This window comes from Martes martes (assembly GCF_963455335.1).
Source record: "Martes martes genome assembly, chromosome: 17".
Lineage (NCBI taxonomy): Eukaryota > Metazoa > Chordata > Mammalia > Carnivora > Mustelidae > Martes > Martes martes.
Window position 1 is genome coordinate 26,917,009 of NC_137905.1, and position 7,958 is coordinate 26,924,966.

The window sequence follows — 7,958 nt, forward strand, 5'->3', positions numbered from 1 at the left end:
TTTCAATGAGATAATCCCTCTCTTAGGCTTTTAATTGATTGTCTAAAAAGCCTTCCTCTGTTGTTATGCTTCTTTATTTGCAGGGACCATTAATTTTTTTATGGACAATCAAACCCAGATAGAGTGGAAAGGCTGCCGTGTGGCTGATCCCGAAACAGTAACCAAGGCGCCAGGGGCAACATCTGGGGGTCGACCAGGATAGGTGAGATGGCCACGGGGCTGGTCCTGGCTCAGGACACTGGGAAGAGGGGGAGCCCCTGCCTGCCCTGAACACACACGTGCACCTGCCACTGCCCCCAGCACCCCCAGGGCCTGTGTGAAGGGAGGAGGAGCAGGTAGGGGGTCCACAAGGGTGTAGGGCAGCCCCACTGTGGGAGTGGGGACCCCCGGGATCCCCTCTTTGCCACTGGTGGCCAGTCCCCCACCACTCCAGACCTCTGCTCCCCATCTGTCCCTTACAGGGTGGGGCTAGAGGGGGACAAGAAAGAACAGGGGACTGGGACTCAGGACCTCTAGGTTCTGTCATTTCTTCCCTGGTGGGTGACACTGGCCAGCTTCGAGAGCCAAGCACAGAGCCAGGAAGGGCCGCTGCTGTTGTTGCCCTCAGCATTCCTCTCCTGGCTCTGCAGGCAGCCCTCACAGCTACGTCCCCTCCCCCCTGAATGACCTTGGCCACCTTCTCTCTGCTTCCTCTGGCTCGGCTCTGAATCAGCCTCTGTGCTCTGCTGCCAAACCCGTGGCCGCGGAGGTGTTCTGTGTGCACCTGTCTGCCAGGTCTCCGGCCACATCTGCTCCCCACCGCACCCCTTCCATCCACGCCATCAGCCTGACGAGGGGCCCCGCTCCAGTGACAATGGGCCAGGGCTGGGCTGTGCTGGCTCCTGGTTCTTTCTTAACTGATGCGCCCCTGAGCCGGCCTCCCTCACCTCCTCCTCTCCACCGCTCCATGCTCCTGACACCTTTTTTCTAGAAGGGAGAGGCCAAGCAGGGCCTGTGGCCTGTGCAGTCATGCCGGGCCCTGACCTCGGTAGACCCTCATGCTGAGTTCAATGCTCTGTGGCTGCCGTCTTGAAATGAGCAATTCTAAAGGGAGTCCCACGGTTTCATTTCACTCCAGGCCCCACCAATTACGCCAGTTTTGCTGCGAAGGGACGGACCTGCTTCAGGCAATGGCCAGAGAGCGGGTCCCCAGGGCAGAGCACCCTTGCCTTTGGCCATCACCCGTCCCCCTGGAGAACTGCCCTTATCCCCTTCTCTTTTCCTGCCTTCCCCACATGCCCCTCAGCTCAGAAGCCCTTCCAGCTCTCATCACCTGGTTGTGGGGCCCCCACCAGAGGACGAGCACATTAGCCGGGAATGTCTTCTCCAGGCATCTCTCCATCTTGGACTTGGGGTGGGGGCTCAGAGGAAGACGGCGGGTGGGGGGGGTCCTCAAATCCGTGTGTTTACCCCAGATAGGTATGACTCCTGGGTGCCTCGGAGGAGATGAGACACAAGTCCATTTAAGCGGTCCGTGGAATTCATAGTAGTCTTCGGTCAATACAGGTTTTATTCAGGCACCAGCTACAACGGCTTTGGCCTCAGGGGCCCTGGAGAAGCGCGTCTCCTCAGGTGGCAAAGGGGTAGAGATCCGCCCAGAGCGACCTGACAATGTAGCCGAAACAGACGGGTCATTCTTTGAAGTCTGAGGCGCGGGGAACCTTTGGCCGTGGCTGCAAATGTTGAGCCACAGGTCGGCTCTTTGTGGCCTTGTTTACAAAACCGAACTTGGAGAGAGCTAAATGGCCAGCAGTCGGGGGCCAGTCAAATAAATGGCAGTGCCTTCCTCCAGGGGGAGGCCAAATCGACCCTGTCAAAGAGGGACTGGGTGCAAAATCCGATTTGAGTGGAGCGCACAATGCGGGCTTGGCTTTCTCTCTGTACACATGCAAGAATTGATATTGGGGTGTTCCTCTCTGGGTTTTTCTTCTTTCTTCTCCCTGATACTTGGCTCCCGGTGGCTAGTCACCAAGGGGTCAGAGACACTTAACTTCCTGAGGATCTGTCAGATCTGTCCCCTGCTGCCACCCCTCTCACTACCCAAGCCACACCATTTCTCTCCTGTGAGACTTGCCTTCACTTCCTGTCTTGTGCCCCCCACTCTCAGTTCCATTCAGGCCCCTCCATCTAGTCTCTCAGGGCAGCCAGAAGGACTTTTTCAAAATGCTGATTGGATTCTGTCTCCTTCCCCATTTAAAAACCCTTGATAAATTCCCCATTTCTGTTAAGATGAACACCAAACCCTTGAACCGGCCTTCAGGGCTCTCTGTGTGGCCAGCCTCGCCGAGCACCATACGTCCCCTCTTCCCTCTGCCTTGCAGCCACTCTGGCCTCCTCCCACAGTCAGATACAGAGCAGACCCTCTTCTGCCACAGGACCTTTGCACCTTCCCTCAACCCAGAACACTCCTCCCTCCTTTCTCCTCCCTCCTCCCCGCTCTACCTAGTTAACTCACTCATTTGCTTTCATCACTTCCGCAGGACGCCTTCCTAGACAGGTCTGCTCTCCCTGTATCTCTTCCAACCCTGGATAACCCCTCCCTTACCTTCTCTGCCCTTCCCACAGCTACAACTGAGTTCTTAGGTCAGTGCCTGTCACTTTCACTAGACCATGAACTCCTCAAGGGCCAGGTTGTTCTGTTGTGCCCCGTGCCTGGCACAAAGTAGGTGCACACACGTTTGTTGAACAAGTCAATGAACCAGTGAGGGAGGGAAGGCTGGCCCAAGCACTCAGCCTCCCTGTCAGACTTTATTAGCATATCGCACGAGCGCTCAGGAAGGCAGCCTGGGGAGAAGTGCCTGTGGAGCCAGAGCGGTGTGCTGGGAGGCTGGGACGCTGCCTCCTTCCTGAGAGCTGCTCTCTGCATCCATCGGAAATTGCCCCTGGCCCAGCCTCCTTCAGAGGAAGCAGAGGGAGCAAGGGGGCCCCATCTCCTTCCTCTCCACCCCCCTCCTGGTCAGTCCCCTTTGATGTGAAGGTTCCTGGGGAGCCTGGTTTGTGTCACTGTGGAGCTGGGGGAGGGAGACAGTCTGGGGCCTCGTCTCAAGTAGTGAACTGCCCCTGGTCTCTGTGCTGCTGGACGGCAGAGGGCCTGGGGCTCCCCCAAACACCAGCCTCCCACCAACACCATTTGAAATGAAGCCATCAGTCTGAGGATTGCGGCTGGTTTGCCTCGGGTTCTGGGGTCTCCTTGAGCCTCCAGATTTCATCTTCTCTGACACTGGCTCTGTCAAGCCCACCCTTTTCCCAAGAGCAGGCAGAGATGTGTGTGGTGGGGAGGGCGGGTGAGGAACTTACAGGTGTCCCAAGGTGGGACTAACACGGGCAAGGATTACCATCCTTCTAGGTAATGTCAAGCCCCCAAGAAACAGAGATCACACAGTCTCCAAGTTCTGATGTGACTGCCTCGTCTTGAATAGATTCTTCTGTTTACCGGGCCTCAGTTTTTCTACCTGTGAAATGGGGGTTGCAATGGATACCCTGGGTTGCTACTGTGGGGTTTAACAGGCTGGCACAGTGTTTCCGCAGGTGTGGACTCACACCACCACGGTAAACAGGATGATGTGGGTCACACTCCACAGAACACCCCGAACCAAGGTGGGTCGCACGACAAGAAAGCAATAGCCTACTCATTTTTCTTTTCACCCTCTGGCGGTTGCCAAGGAAAGTCTCAGACAAACGGTAGTGTGGGTTTCGTTCCTACCCGCTCAGCTCCTTTTTAACAAGAACTCATCAGGCAGGCAATGCTAGCCAGCATGTGTTTAATGCATTTGTCTTATTTCTTAGGTATTTTATTTATATATATTGTTTGCAAGGCAAATAGAAACATGTGAGCCGAGTTTTTAAAAAAGTATTGAGCCAATAATAGTACAGGAGATGCTTGGATCAGGCAAAATACCGCAAAGGGGCTGGAGTAGCTGGGGTTGTCCTGTTGTAGTGTGGGTGAAAATACTTTGTGTGTGTGTGTGTGTGTGTGTGTGTTTTCTTAAGATTTTATTTATTCATTTGACAGAGACATCAAGAGAGGGAACCCAAGCAGGGAGAGTGAGCAGGAGCCCGAAGCAGGGCTTGATCCCAGGATCCTGGCATCAGGAGTGGAACCAAAGGCAGACGTGTAAGGACTGAGCCCCCCAGGCTCCCCTGAAAATACTTTGTAAACTGTCAAGTGCTGTGCCAACACGGAGCTGAGGTGAGGGACCGAAAGGGTCAACTCGGGAGAAGGGCTTGGCAGTTCCTGGGAGAAAAATCTCAGGCCTGAGGGACTAAGGTCAGAGTGATTTAAATAAAAATAGTAACCAAAGATAAAGCCCCCCTTCCATCCTGTGCCCCAGGCACCGGGCAGATAGCACCACAGACAGTGTTTTCGGTCACCTTCATTGTTCCTGTTTCTGGAGGAGGAAGTTGAGCCTCCAGATGGTGAAGGGTCTCGCAGCAGAGCTGGGATGGACCCCCAGAGGCTTCCCCGCCTCTGTCATCAGGATTTTCAAGTGCCTGCGAATGCTCCCTCCTTCCTGCGCTCTCTCGGGCTGGATGCCTGGGTCAGGCAGGTCCTGAGGCCTGGGTTGTCCTCATCCCCCCAGGGCAGTGATCAGAGTCCCGTGGAGGAAGCCTCCCAGAGCACTGCGCCCACATCTCCACCCCCAAACAGCCCCCTCGGAGGGGAGGGAGTGATCACACCCCCTAACTCCAACAAACAGATTTTTGTACTTAAACGGTGTCTTTTTTAAGATTTTATTTATTTATTTGACAGAGAGAGAGATCACAAGCAGGCAGAGAGGCAGGCAGGGGTGGGGGGGAAGCAGGCTCCCTGCTGAGCAGAGACTGTGTGTGTGTGTGTGTGTGTGTGTGTGTGTGTGTGTGTGTGTGAGAGAGAGAGAGAGAGAGAGAGAGAGAGAGAGAACACGAACAACCGAAGCCCGGGGAGAGGGCAGGAGCCTGATGCGGGGCTCGATCCCAGGACCCTGAGATCATGACCTGAGCCAAAACCAAGAGTAGGACGCCTAACCGACTGAGCCACCCTGGTGCCCCTCAAACAGTTTGTTTTTTTGTTTGTTTTTTATTGAAAAATTCACACTTGGCCATTGTAGGAAATCTGGGAAACTAACAGACAATAAACAAGCATTGTGGGTGAGGACTGACCTGTCTGGGGAGTCACCGGGGTGCAGAGTCCCCTTCCAAAGGCTTTGTGTGTGTGTCCTCAGAATCAATCACTTGCACTTTACAGATGGCAAAACTGAGGCACAGAGGAGCTAGGTCAGCTCCCCAGCAGTGAAAAGAAAGCGCGGCTTGAAATAGGTGGGTGGTTGGTTCCAGAACCCACGTGTCTCAGCCACGGCCCTTCTCTGCCTGGAACTTTCCTGTCCCTTAGAGCACAGCCTCTCAGCAGACCACATGGGGTCTGCATCCCCTCCCGCTCCATCGCCAGAGGGAAATAGAGGCACAGAGCTGAGTTTACACAGCCAACCCCTTGTCCCTTATCTACTGCCTCAGTGTCCCCCAGGCGGCTCCTTCTGAAGAGAGGTGTCCACTGCGTGGGCTTTGTTGTTCCCTCCCAGCCCAGGAGGACCAGGGGAGCCTGAGGAGGAGGGAGGGCCCTGGGTACAGCCAGTGTTGCCCTCACAGCTCCTGGGCTCAGCCATTTACACCCCTGGAGAAGAGCCAGAGTGGCAGCCCTGTCCCGCTCTCCGCTCTCCGTTGTCGCCGCCGCAGGTCATTCCCTCTCCCACAGATCAGGCCTGAGCCGCTGAAACCCTGAGAATGCTCAGGCAAGAAGCAATGCCGCTCTCCCAACCTAGAAGGAGTGTTGGCCGCAGAAAGAAAACGGCAGGAATTGAAAGCAGTCTGCCTAGTGGGGCTGAGCGGCCTCACAGCTCAGCAGGCTTGGGTGTGAAGGAGCTAATAAAGCCAACACAGCCGGAGACCAGGATGCTGCCCAGCCCCTGCCGGCCCCAGGCCCAGCATCCACGCCAGACTGAAGCAGCCTGGAGACCCCCGGCCGGGAGCCCGAGAGCAGCGCCCACCTGGCACCAGCCTCACTTCAGCCCCCCTCGTTGGTGCCGGAGGACGGAGCGGGGCATCCGCTCATGAAGCTGATTTTAAACATCAGGACCCTGAGGTTCTGGGAAGGGAAAGGATTTGCCAATGGTGTCACAGCCAGAGGCCTCCAGGCTCCATTGAAGGCTTTTCCCCATGACCCACGGCACCCCAGCCTCCCCTCTCCGCCCCTGCACCTGAGGGTTGAGCCAGCACCCCCTGGGTGCATCTTCGGAGTTGAGATTTGGAAACCGGATCTTAGAAAGATTGCTCAGTGTAGTAGTTGCAAGTACCTGATTTTGGATAGCACGTGGATGAAGTAGTTCCATATTTTGAGATGTGATGTGTGTGTATGTGTTATAATGTTATAATATCTATATATAATATATAATATAATGTTATATTGTGATACATGTGTGTTTGTAATCATACAATATGTACTCTTTTTTTGTCTTCCTTCTTTCACTTTCAGCATAATTATTTAAATTTTTTTTTTTTTTTTTTTTTTTTTTAGGTAGGCTCTACACCCAGTGCGAAGCCCAGCGTGGGGCTCGAACTCACAACCCTGAGGTCATGACCTGAGCTGAGATCAAGACTCAGACGCTTCACCCAGTGAGCCACCCAGACGCCCCTCAGCATAATTATTTTGAGATTCCTCCGTGTCATTGCCACTATTCATGGTTTGTTCTTTTTATTACCGCTGTAGTTCGCCCTATGTGTGACTCTATAAAATCGGCAAAAAGTGCAAACTAGTATCTAGTGACAGGAAGCAAACAGAGGGTCGCCTGGGGACTGATGGGGGTGAGGGATGGCAGAGGAAGAATGAGAGGAGGGAAGAAACTGGAAAGACGAATATGTTCACTATCTTGGTTGCGCTGATAAGAACACCTACGTCAAAATGTATTACACTGTGCATTTTAAATATGTGCAGCTTATTGTAACTCCATTACACTTCAATAAAGCTTTAATGTATATGTAATACACTATATGTACACATAGAGTACATTGTATATATACACACACACATATAAATAGATGAATATACGTATATCTGAATACTGGCACTCATCCGATCTGTGATCTGATAAATAGTATTACTTAGTTCAAGGGCAGAGCAGGGGTGGTGTTTACGTTGGTTTTTTTTTTTTTTTTCCCTTAAGTGAATAGGCACTTTTGCTTCTGGAAAGATAAAGTAGTCCCACTTTTCTCTGTGCCTCCCACTAAGTACTGTTAAAAACCCTGGAGCTTATATGTAAAACAAACACAAGAAGACTCTGAAAAGCAGCAAGGGGAAGGCAGACAGGCCACCTCAGGGGAGGTGGGACCCAAGCAGGAACACAGTGGTGAGTTCCCTGGATTCCCTACGGTGCCCTCTTGATGCTAAAGAAGTCAGCCACCAGGAAATGCCAGTGAGCACAAACCCAAAGAAAGCTCTGACAAAAGCCTGCTCTGTCTGGCCTGGAAAGGGACATCCTGGCAAGACAGAAAACTTGAAGATGATAACCATCGATGCCAGCCAAAAACCACAGAAAAAAATTGCAGCCCCGCCCTCACCCACACCAGCAAAGGCTCGGTGGGGAGCCCAGACTTCCACCCTCAGCAGGCGTCCCCAACCAACAATGAGGCGCCCTTGCTGCCATGTCAGTGGAGGCTGCATGGGGAGCCCCAGCTTGCACTTGACCTGGCAATAATGAGGCACCCCTCTCCCTCTACTCTGGGATGATATCAGAGGAAATCTAGTGGAAACTCAGGGCTTTCACCACCAGCCAGTGGCAGTGAACGTCACCCCCCCACACACACACAAACACACACACAAACACACACACACACACACACACTGTGGTTTCAGTCGAGAACAGCCCTACCCAGCAAGAATGAGGAGCACT